The sequence below is a fragment of the Lepisma saccharinum genome, chromosome 27 (assembly GCF_977018435.1).
Source record: "Lepisma saccharinum chromosome 27, izLepSacc3.1, whole genome shotgun sequence".
Taxonomy (NCBI): domain Eukaryota; kingdom Metazoa; phylum Arthropoda; class Insecta; order Zygentoma; family Lepismatidae; genus Lepisma; species Lepisma saccharinum.
The window spans coordinates 26,026,336-26,039,682 of NC_139255.1; positions in this window are offsets into that span (position 1 = coordinate 26,026,336).

Genomic DNA, 13,347 nt, shown 5'->3' on the forward strand with positions numbered 1-13,347 from the left:
TTATCCAGTGTGTGCGCTATGAATCTAAGTAATCTTTAACTAACATCTTCAGTCTGATTACTTTCTATTAAGCCCGTTCTTTATTTTTTAGCGGTCACGGAAAATCATGGAAATATCTTTGAATACTTAATTCCTCGCTGAGACACGAAATTCAGAACAAATTAAAGAAAATATTATCGAATGTGTGAGGTTTGTATCTAAGTAATCTTCGCATAAAGTCATCTATATAATTACTTCCTATTAAGCCCGTTTATGATCTTTGTACCATCACGAAAAATCCGGGAAATATTTGTTAATTCTTACTTCTTCGGTGAGACACGAAATCCAAAGGAAACCATCGAACAGATTTTATGAAGTGTGTAAGGTTTGTATCTAAGTATTCTTTAAATAAAATCTTCTATGTGATTACTATTTATTAAGCCCATTTTTTATTTTTGTACCTTCACGGAAAACCCGGGAAATATTTTTAAATACATATTTCTACGGTGGGCACAACATTCAGAACAAACTATAGAGTAAATATTATCGAATGTGCGAGGTTTGTATCCTACTAATTTTTATATAAATTTATCTACACAATTACTTTCAATTAATTTCGTTCTTCATTTTTGTACCTTCACGGAAAACCAGGGAAATATTTTTAAGTTCTTTCTTCTTCGCTGAAACACGAAATTCACAAAAACTTTTAACCTAATATTATCGAGTGTGTAAGGTTTGTATCTAAGTAATCTTTAAATATAATCTTCTATATTATTACTTTCTATTAGGGCCGTTTTTTTAAAAAAAAATTCTGCATTTTTCGGAACGGTACAAAACTCAAAAACAATCTTAATAGAAAATAATCATATTGAAAATGTTATATAAATAATGCTTAGATACAATCCTCACAAACCCGATAGTGTTTGGTCCCCGGTTTTTAGTGACGGAACAAATATTATCAACGGGATTCATATAAAGTAATTATATAGATGACTTTATATAAAGATTACTTAGATACACACCCCACACATTCGATAATATTTGGTCTATATTTTCTTTTCAACTTCTTGTTTCAGCGAAGAATTAAGTATTCAAAAATATTTCCCGGGTTTTCCGTGACGGTACAAAAATAAAGAACGGCCTTAATAGAAAGTAATCAGATACAGGATATTATTTAAAGATTACTTAGATATAAACCTCACATACTCGACTATATTTGGTCAGTAGTTTGTGAACTTCGTGTCTCAGCGAAGAATTAAGTATCAAAGCATATTTCCCGTTTTTTCCGTGACGATACAAAAATTAAAAACTTCTTTATAGATAGTAACCATACAGAAAATTTTATATAAAAATTACTTAGATACAAGCCGCACACACTAGATAATATCTGGTCGATGGTTTCCAGTGAATTTCGTGTCTCAGCGAAGAAGTAAAAATTCAAAAATATTTCCAGGGTTTTACGAGACCGTAAAAAAAACACGGGCTTAATAGAAAGTAATCAGTTATGATATTTAAAGATTACATAGTTTCGGAGCTCACCCACTAAATAATATTTGGTCCATAGTTTCTTGTGAAATTCTTGTCTCAGCGAAGAAGAAAGAATTAAAACAAAATCCCGGATTTTAACAAAATATTGGTTAGATACAAACCTCACACACTCGATAATATTTGGTCGATGGTTTCTTGTGAATTTCGTATCTCAGCGAAGAAGTAAGAATTCAAAAATATTTCCGGGGTTTTCTGTGGCGGTACAAAAACAAAAAATGGGCTTAATAGAAAGCAATCACATAGAAGATTTTAAATAAAGATTACTTACATACAAACCTTACATATTCGATAATATTTGGTCTATAGTTTCTTGTAAAATTTCGTGTCTCAGGAAAGAAGTAAGAACTTAAAAATTATTCCCCGGTTTTCCGTGACGGCACAAAAATAAAAAATGGGCTTAATGGAAAGAAGTCACAGAAAATTTTATATAAAATTACTTATATACAAGCCCTACACATTCGATCATATTTGGCCTATAGTTTCTTGTGATCTTCGTGTCTCAGCGAAGAAGTAAGAATTCAAAAATATTTCCCGGGTTTGGAGCTTAATAGAGTTTAATAGAAACTCAACACATAGAAGATTTTACAAAAATCTTACTTAAATACAAGACTCACACATTTGATAATGTTTGGACTATAGGTTCTTGTGAACTTCGTGTCGCAGCGCAGAAGTAAGAATTCATAAATATTTCCCGTTTTTTTTCATGGCGGTACAAAAATAAAAAAATGGCTTAATAGAAAGTAATCAAATAGAAGATTTTATGTAAAGATTACTTAGATACAAACCACATACATTTGGAGATATTCGGTCTATAGTTTCTTGTGAACTTCGTGTCTCAGCGAAGAAGTAAGAATTCAAAAATATATTCCCGGTTTTTCGTGGCGTTACCAAAATCGAAAACAGTCTTAATAGATAGTAATCATATATAAGTTTTTATTTAGATATTACTTAGATAGAAACCTCACACATTCGATAAAATTTTGGTTTATTGTTTCGTGTGAACCTTGTGTCTTAGCGAAGAATTGAAGATAATAAAAATATTTTACGAATTAATCGTGACGGTACAAAAATAAAAAAACGAGTTTAATAAAAAGTAATCACATTAAAACTTGGACGAGGGTCGATTGCACCGCTAGCATAATATGTCAATCAAACGACTGGTGTGTACAAACAAGCTAGTTGCACCCGACTTCCTTATATATGGAATATATAAGGAAAAATTTGAGTCGAGCACGGCGTGCAAAAACTCAAAAGAAGTGAATTCTGCTCTAACTTCATTGGATATTAAAACACTCCATGGAGAAGCAATGCTGCAAATTAATAACGAAGAAAAAGGTATTGTTTGTTTTTCAAGTGCCTCTAATCTACAATTTTTTGTGTAAAAATTATAAGATATTTATCGATGGAACTTTCAAACACTGTCCAAAGTTTTTCCATGAAATGTTTTCCTTGCATGTCTAAGAAAATGCTCACTACATACCACTTGCTCACTTTCTTTTGCCAAACAAAAGTGCCTGCATTTACGTAGATATGTTTCTGTTCGTCAAAGCGTTGTCAAGAATTAAAATTGAAATTCGAGCCGAAGACTATTGTCGCTGATTTTGAAATTGGCATTCATTCAGCAATTAAGAAGATCTAGCCTACAAGCAACATCATAGAATGTCGTTTCCATGCATCTCAGTCATGGTGGAGAAAAATCCAGGAACTAGGTTTATCAAAAGATTATAAAGATAAGGATTCTGATATTGGTAAGTAGCTACGTTGGTCATTCGGTCTGCTGTATTTCAATCATGAGGATGTTGCTGATTGTTTTGTAGGAAATTCCTCAGGTTGAAAAGTTGGAACAATGAACTGATTACTTGGTAGATACATACATTTCGGAAGATGCCAAATTTCCACCAATACTATCTGCTTCAGATAAAGTAGACGGAGAGAGAACAACTAATGTTTGAGAATCGTTTCACCCGAAATTCAATACCAATTTCAGTGCACCTAATCCAAATATTTATGCTTTTATTGAAGTGATTAAGCAGACCAAGCTTGATGTATATGCTTTAAAAAATAGTGCAGATGTCACAAAGAAACAGTAAATTTCTGAAACAGATAGTGGAAAATATGGAAAAAATGAAGCAGAAATATGAGAATAAAGAACTAACACGATTTGATTTCTTAAAGGCTATTTCCTACTACAGTTCAAGGAAGGATAAGAAGAAATAAAATTGAAACATAGAGGTAATATTAGATAAAAGAAACTCATCCACAAATTTTTAAACTCGCCATGAGTTTTCAGCCATGACATTCCTAAGCCTGTGAAAAGTGTGAAGGGAGAATTACCGGGGAAAGGGTAAGCAGTGCAACTTACCCCCTGGTAAGAAGGGTTTAGCGGTGCAACGGACCCCTTGGTTCGAAGGGTTTAGATGTGCATATCGCCCATTTAGGTTTTCTTGGGGTGCGACTAACCGTCACCATAAAAATTTTATAAAAAGATTAATTATATACAAATTTCACACACTGGATAAAGTTTGGTCGACAGTTTCTTGTGGATTTCGTGTCTCATCGAAGAAGTTGGAATTAAAAATATTTCCCCGATTTTTCATGATCCTAGAAAAATAAAAACAGGCTTAATAGTACTTGTATATAGATGACTTTATATAAAGATTACTTAGATACAAACCTCACACATTCGATAATATTTGGTCTATAAATTCTTTCGAACATCGTGTCTCAGTAAAGAAGTAAGAAATCAAAAACATTTACCGAATTTTCCGTGACGGTGCAAAAATAAAAAACCAGCTGAATAGACAGTAAATATATAGATGACTTTATATAAAAATTAGTTAGATACAAACCTTACTCACTCGATTATATTTCATCTATAGTTTGTTGTGAACTTCGTGTCTCAGGGAAGAAGTAACTATTCAAAAATATTTTCCGCGTTTTTTGTGACGGTACAAAATAAATGGGCTTAATAAAAAGTAATCACATAGAAGATTTTATTTAAAAATTACTTAGATACAGACCTCTCAACCTCGGCAATATTTGGTCCATAGTTTGTTCTGGATTTCGTGTCTCAGCGAAGAAGTAAGAATTCAAAAATATTTCCCGGGTTTTCTGTGAAGGTACAAAAATATAAAATGGGATTAATAATACGTAATCGCATAGAAGATTTTATTTAAAGACTACTCAGATACAAACCTCACTCACTCGATAATATCTGGTCGAGTGTTTCCTGTGCATTTCGTGTCTCAGCTAAGTAAGAATTAAAAAATATTTCTCGGATTTTTAGTGACGGTACGAAAAAATAAAACGGGCTTAATAGGAAGTAATTATATACACGATTTTAGGCAAAGATTATTTAGATAGAAACCTCACACTTTCAATAATATTTGGTCCATAGTTTGTTCTGAATTTCGTGTCTCATCGAAGAAGTAAGAATTCAAAAATATTTCCATGGTTTTCAGTGACGGTACAAAAATAAAAAATGGGAGTAATAAAAAGTAATCATATAGAAAATGTTATATAAAGATTACTTAGAAATAAGCTCCACACACTCGATATGCATTGGGCAACAGTTTATTGAGACTTTCGTGTCTCAGCGAAATCGTAAGAATTCAAAAATATTTTCGGATTTTTCTTGACGGTACAAAAATCAAAAACGGGCTTAATTGAAAGTAATTTTATAAATACATTTACAAAATAATTACTTGAATACAAAGCTCACACATTCGATAATATTTAGTCCATAGTTTGTTCTGAATTTTGTGTCTCAACGGAGAAATAAGAATTCAAATATATTTCCCGGGTTTTCCGTGAAAGTACAAAAATTAAAAATGAGCTTAATATAAAGATATCCCACAGATGATTTTATTTAATGATTACTTAGATAAAAACCTTACATAATCTATAATATCTGTTCGATGGTTTCTTGTGAATTTCTTGTCTCAGCGAAGAAGTCAGAACTAAAAAATATTTCCCGAATTTTGTGTGACAGTACAATGGTCATAACCGAGCTTAATAGGAAGTAATTATATAGCTGATTTTATATGAAGATTACTTAGATACAAACCACACACATTCCATAATATTTGGTCCATTATTAGTTCTGAATTTCGTGACGCAGTGAAAGAAGTAAGAATTCAAAAATATTTACCGGGTTTTCCGTGATGGTACAAAAATAAAGAATGGGCTTAATAAAAAGTAACCATATAGGAGACTTGATTTAAAGATTACCTAGATACTAACCTCACACACTCGATAAAATTTGGTGGATGTTTTTTTGTGAATTTCGTGTCTTAGCGAAGATGTAAGTATTCAAAAGTATTTTCCGGATTTTCCGAGACGGTACAAATATAAAAAACGGGCTTAAAAGAAAATATTCGCATAGAAGATTTTACATAAAAATTGCTTAGATACAATGCTCACCCACTCGATAATTTTTGATCAATAGTGTGTTCTGAATTTCGTGTCTCAGCGAAGAAGTAAGAATAAAAACATATTTCCCGAATTTTTCGTGACGGTACAAAAATAAGAAAACGGAGTTAATAGAAGGTAATTATATAGATGACTTTATGTAAAGATTACTTAGATACAAACCTCACACACTTGATTATATATCGTCTATAGTTTGATATGAATTTAGTCTCTCAACGAAGAAGTAAGAATTCAAAAATATTTCAAGGGTTTTCCGTGACGGTACAAAAATTAAAAATGGGCTCAATAAAAATAATCACATAGAAGATAAGATTTTATTACTTATATACAAACCTCACACATTCGATAATATTTCGTGGATGGTTTCCTGTGAATTTCGTGTCTCAGCGAAGAAGTAAGAATTCAAACATATTTCCAGGAGTTTCGGTAACCGAAAAAAAAAAAAAAAAAAAAAACAGCTTGATGGATAGTAATGAAACTGAAGATTTTATTACTTAGGATTCGAGCTCATACACTGGATAATATTTGGTCCATAGTTTCTTGTAAATTTTGTGTCTCAGCGAGGAAGAAAGATTTTAAAAATCCTGAAATTTTCGTGACGGTACAAAAATAAAAAAACAGCCTGAATAGAAAGTAATCACATGTAAGATTTTACATAAAGATTACTTAAATACAGAGCTCACACACTCGATAATATTTGATGGATGGTTTCTTGTTAATTTCGTGTCTCAGCGAAGAAGTAAGAATTCAAAATATTTTCAGGGTTTTCCGTGAAAAGTCGAAAATGGGCTTAAGAGAAAGTAACCATATAGGATATATAATTTAAAGATTACTTATATACAAACCTGACACACTTGATATTACTTGGGTTATAGTTTCTTGTGAACTTCGTGTCTCAGCGAAGAAGTAAGATTTTAAATAAATTTCCCGGGTTCTACGTGCGGGTACAAAAATAAAAAACGATCTAAATAGAAAGTAATCGTATAGGAGATTTTATTTAGAGATTACTTAGATACAAACCTCACACACTTCATATAATTTGGTCCATAGTTTCTTGTGAATTTCGTGTCTCAGCGAAGAAGTAAGAATTTTAAAATAATTAACGGATTTTCGTGACGAAACAAAAATCATAAACTGGCTTAATTGAAATAATTATATAGATGACTTTATATGAGGATTACTTAGATACAAACCTCACTCATTCGATAATATTTGTTCTATCGTTTCTTGTAAACTTCCTGCCTCAGCGATGAAGTAAGAATTCAAAAATATTTCCCGGGTTTTCCGTGACGGTACAAAAATCATAAACGAGCTGAATAGAAAGTAATCACATATAAGACTTTATTTACAGAATGCTCATATACTGACCTCACACATTCGATAAAGTTTGGTCTATAGTTCCTTGTGAATTTCGTCTCTTAGCGAAGAGGTAAGAATAAAAAAGACATTTCCCGGGTTTCAGTGACGTTACAAAAATCATGAAGGAACTTGATACAAAGTACGAATAAATATCGTTATTTTGAAGGATTAAAGAGCTATAAAAGTCACTAATAATATAACATTTTGTCCATGGGTTCGATTTAATTTGTACATCGAAGTGAAAAATAAACAAAATTTGAGAATTATTTTGGGTTTTTCCCTGACGGTACAAAAATTAAAAAGGGGCCTAATAGAAAGTACTCATTAAGGACATTTTTTTAAACGTTAAACAGATATAAACTTCACATATTCGTTAATATTTGGTCCATATGTTCTTGTGAAGTGCGTGTCTTTGAGAGGAATGTGAAATTTATAAAATGTTTCCCGGGTTTTTCGTGACTTTACGAAAACTGGAAAGGGACTTGATACCAAGTACATGTCTATAAAATTGTCCATGTATTCGTATGAATTATAGCGCTATAAGTTCTTACGGCGGGCTGTCCAGAAGATGGCAGAGGAAGTGTGAAGCGGGGATTACGCAACAGACCAACCAGACAACAGCAGTGGCGTCGAGGGACACGACGCGGCCGGAAAAAGCACTACGTGAAACTCGTTCTACTGGCCGCTACGTTTCTTATCGTGCTGGATTGGTCGCTTCCCGGCTCTCCACTTCTCCTGCCAGCTTCTAGAGCGCCCGCCGTAAGAACTGAAAAGAACAATATTACATTGATATGAATAATATAATTTTTTTTTCTGGTTTTCGATAACTGTACAAAAATAATGGAGTTGCTTATTCTTAATTACTCATTCTAGACATTTTATTCAAACATTAAGCAGACAAAAACCTCACACATTCGATAACATTTTGTCCATTTTTTCCGTGAATTGCTGCATCTAAGAAATAAATACAAATTTCAAAATTTTTGGTTTATTTTAAGAAAGGTATAAAAATCAGATATCCACTTATTGGAAAGTAGTGTGTATAAAGTTTAATTTTTTTAAAAATAGTACAAAAAAGCATAATATTCTTCGAAGCAACTCGAGACGGTACAAACATATATGTTTGCAAGGTACAAATTTTCCATCCTTATTTCTGGCTGTTTCTTACGGGTCCAAAATTTTTAAATAGTGGTACAAAATGGTACATAAATAGTATAATATTTTGATGTGGATAATTTAGCCGAAATCGATGATGAGGTTGAGACGTTACTCTGTAACCCCAAAAATTGATTTTTGTTTTTTGACGGTAAATTGAGTGATACAAAAATTATTTTTAGCATTTTTGAGTAGTACAAAAATAGTACAATATTTGGCAAATGAGGTTTTGATGGTACAAAAATATTGGGTTACAAAGTAACGGAGCCGGTGGCAACCCACCATCGTGAGTAAATTGAGGAGCTACGAGTTAGTAGCATATCCCGGTCTTGGAAATCTCCTATAATGGCTGGGGGTTCGACGTGCTGACCCACGTCACCCCATTTCCGATTGAAGACCTCCACACCTAGGATTGTGGGAGGCAGACTGGCAGTCCTGAGATCGGCCTAGGCCCTTGAACGGCTGTCATCCAAAGAAGCGTACTGGTTGGAACATAAGGACGCGTGGGTTTTCATTGTGAAAGTAGTGAAGCGTGTTATAGATGCGGTGAGAATTGGAACTAAGCACGCTTTTCAGCATTAATTTCAACAAGAATATTGTAGGTTCTAAGGGAAAATAATAACTAACTAACTAACTCTCTAGCCTTCTTAAACCCGAAGGTTCATGGCTGCAGCAACACAGGCCTTCCATCTGTCCCTATCTTGAGCAAGATATATATACTCTTTTCCATCCTTACCGATTTCCCTTAGGTCCATCTCGTCTTGGCCTTCCTACAGGTCTCTTACCATCAGGTTTCCCAACAAGAATCCTGTATACTCCTCTTTCCTCTCCCATTCGTGCCACATGGCCTGCCCACCCAAGTCTTCTTGATTTAATTATTCTAATAATGTCTGGACATGAATACAAATTATGTAGTTCTAAATTATGTAATCTTCTCCACTCACCTGTCTCCTCATCCCTTTTAGGTCCAAATATTTTCCTAAGGATCCTATTTTCTAATACTCTCAATTTATGTTCCTCTTTCAATGTAAGGGACCAAGTTTCACACCCATATAATACTACAGGCAATATTACTGTTTTGTATATTTTAACTTTTAGTTTCTTAGATATTAAACGAGAAGACAAAAGTTTATGAAGAGAGAAGTAACATGCATTTCCTGAATTAAGCCTACTTTTTATTTCCTCTTTAATATAATTTTCATTTGTTAATATTACTCCTAAGTATTTGAATTTGGAAACTGTTTCAAACGAATTGTTATCATAATTATATTTTGATTATTACCTAACACTTGGTTTCGGCCTGTAAGCATATATTTAGTTTTCTCTTTGTTAACTTCCAAACCTATCTCTTTAGCAGTTTTGAAAAATATTTTAGCATTATTCTTAATTGTATTCGCATCATCCCCCAGTAAGTCTACATCATCTGTATATGCTAACAACTGAGTCACACCATTTAATTTTAGTCCTCCTTAAGTTTCGTTTACCTTCCTAACAGCATATTCTAAGGCAAAATTAAAGAGCAATGGAGATAATGCATCTCCTTGTTTTAACCCATCATGAATTTTATATTTGTCAGACATATTAATACCCACACGAATTTTACTTTCTGTTTCACTGGAGCATATTTTTATCATACTAACAAGCTTCTTAGGTATTCCAAACTCTACTAATATATTATATAATTTATCTCTTTTGACCGAATCATATGCTTTTTTGAAATCAATGAATAGCTGATGGACATTTTGATTATATTCCCACTTTTTTTCAAGTGTCTGTCTAATGTGAAAAATTTGATCTGTAGTTGATCTGTTGCGTTTAAATCCACATTGATAATCACCTATAATTTCATTAGCATATGGAGTTAGTCTTGTTAAAAGAATGTTAGATAATATTTTACATGTTGTTGAGAGTAGAGAAATTCCACGGTAATTATTGCAGTTCATTTTATCACCTTTTTTAAACACAGGAACAATTATGGATTCTTTCCACTGTTGAGGGATTTCTTCTTTATTCCATATTAAACAAATTAATTTATGAATTTGACATATTAATGAATTTCTACCATATTTAATTAACTCAGCTGGTATTAAGTCAATGCCAGGTGCTTTGTTATTCTTTAGCCTTTTAATAGCATCTTTAACTTCAGTCAAGTTAGGTTCTGTAACTAAAGGTTCTGCTGTGTGTACTTCATTCACTTCTGATTTATCTCCTACATGGATATTTAAAAGGTCATTAAAGTAGTTCTTCCATCTATTTAGAATATCGCTTGGGTCAGCTAGAAAATCACCGTCTTTATCTTTTATCAAGTTTACTTTAGGTTGCCACCCGTTTCTAAACTCATTTACACCTTTATATAAATCTCTGATATTTTTATTTTTGTTGTTTGTTTCAATTTCGTTAATTTTGCTTTTCAAGTAATCTCTTTTTTTGCTTCTAAACGTGCGGTTAACTTCTCGCTTTATTCTATTATAATTGCTTAGATTTGTATCATCCGAGTTATTTAACCACCTAAGTCTAGCCTGATTTCTTATTTCTATTAGATTATGACATTCATTATCAAACCATGGCTTACTTTTTCTCGGTTTATGGTATCCTATACTTTCTTTAGCTGCTGATTCTATTGCATTACGTATGTGCAATAGAATGGATAAGGTATTGATTTGAAATATTTTCTTATATAGTAAACCCTTAATGATGAGAATGAAACTGACAATATAAAGATTCCTAACTTATATTAACATAATTGAAAGGTTTTAATTCTTAAATCAAAATATAAATTTAGAATGTAATATACTATTACATTGAATTATGTAGGGTGATTCGTATAGAACAGATTTGATTGATAGATTGAGTTGGTGTTTTAAATCCACTTTATGCACAGTGAGGCTAATCGGGACTGAACATACTGTTTAAAGTTGGATACGAATCACTACGTGCCTCCACCGGGTTTCAAACCCGGGACCCCTTCATCACAAGGCGGTGACCCTACCACTGCGCCATCACCTGATGAATTGGCTAACAATGCTGCAGTTAATGTATATAACAGCATGTAATTACCACATAATAATCCGTGGGCCATGCTGAGTCGAATGGTGTGTACATGGTCCAACAGATGGAAACACTTACGCTGCAATATTGAAGGACAGGCAGCGGTGTACCGACGAACATGTTTGCAGTGTCCAGTCGACAGTCACGGAGTACACTGCTGAACAGCGAGCGTTTCTCTTGCGCGTACTGTGACAGGATCGATTGCCAACACACAATTGGAACTCGTAAATATATTACATTAATATATATATGGTATATTTTCTATTACAGGTCATTTTGTCGGGTCTGTTCTATAAGAATCACCCTGTATAATTCATAAAATACATCATTTAAAAACAAATAGCTAAACGTTTTGAAAATTAAAAGATATTTTCCCATGTAATTCTAGGTTAATATTATAATTAGTATCGCGACCATAATGGAAGTATATTTTAAGTAATGACATGATTCCGCAAATTCTTGCAAATAACTGAAATAGTGACTATAAAGTCGTGTAACGGAACATTTATAATCAGTGCCACCATCTAATTTCCACTTCCCTTCCGAGATCATCGAATGTACAGTAAACAGCAATATACATGTGACTACTTGATCCTGAAAAACTCGCTCACTGCAAGGCGTTATGTATGTTGTATAACTCTACGAGGGTAGAAGTTGCCTTTGAGAATTTGCTCTTTAAACCATCCAATTAACGCCGTGGAATTAAGCAGCACACATAACGCCTTGCAGAGAAGCGAGTATTTCAGGCTATAGGTATCTCATTTATATTGGCGCTCACTTTACAACTACAAGGGGAGATTATATTAGGTTATATGTGATAACCGTAATCAAGAGAAGAAATTCTGTGTAATAAACTACACTTTTGAAAAAATAATTTTAGTAATCATAGATATCACTTAGCAATGACCACAATACAATTGGTAGGAGGGTGCGTATTTGTGTGCTTGCATCATTGATGTTACGTTCTACAAATATCATATATGTATATTTGCGTGTGTATAGTTGGAGGAAACACGTGCATGCATGTGTGCGTGTGAGTGTAAGTATACATGGACATCAGTGTACTATATATGTTGAAACCTCATTGCACAACATTCACTTAGCATGCGTGTATGTATACATCCCTTGCGTCATTAACGTTGCATAGTGCAAGTGACAATATTTGTTACGGTATCAGGGAGGGCTGGTGTGTACACAAACCCTAATGACGTCTAGTTTGAGTTTCTACTACCATTAGTTAATTTTGTTGTTTAAATTATATCTCTCGTGCTTGTAATTCCCTTCACGCACAACTCAAACTCCATTACCTTATAAAACCTTTTCGAGCGAGCTTCATCTCCAGGAAAATATCAACTCATGGCAAGACCTGGTACCTAACGACCTGTTGGGTGAGATGAGTCAATGCAAGAGCTTATAAAACCTTTTCCTGCTCCCCCAAAAAAGGTAATAAATGCCTATAGTTAGGCTGGAGAGTTCAATGAACTCACCGATCACACTTTTGTTTTTACATGATACTCAATATAATATCTAACCCAATTAATAAACGTATGCCCTAGGCGCATAACCCTTTGTGAGAATCATCTTAGAATTCGCGAATCTGGTTTTCCTTTGGCCAGCTTATGGAATCGTGGAGACGCTGTACTCCAGCAGCTTTCTAGATCGGAATCAGGGACTGTCTCTGTCCATGTAGCTCTGTTATATACGGACATAATAACATGACATTTCAAAACCCCGGCCTCCGGGACAGAATGATTAGCACTTCGCACACCTAGGTTCCAATCCCGGACTGGGTAGGAGTCTTCTTCGTGACTGACCTTTCATCCATTT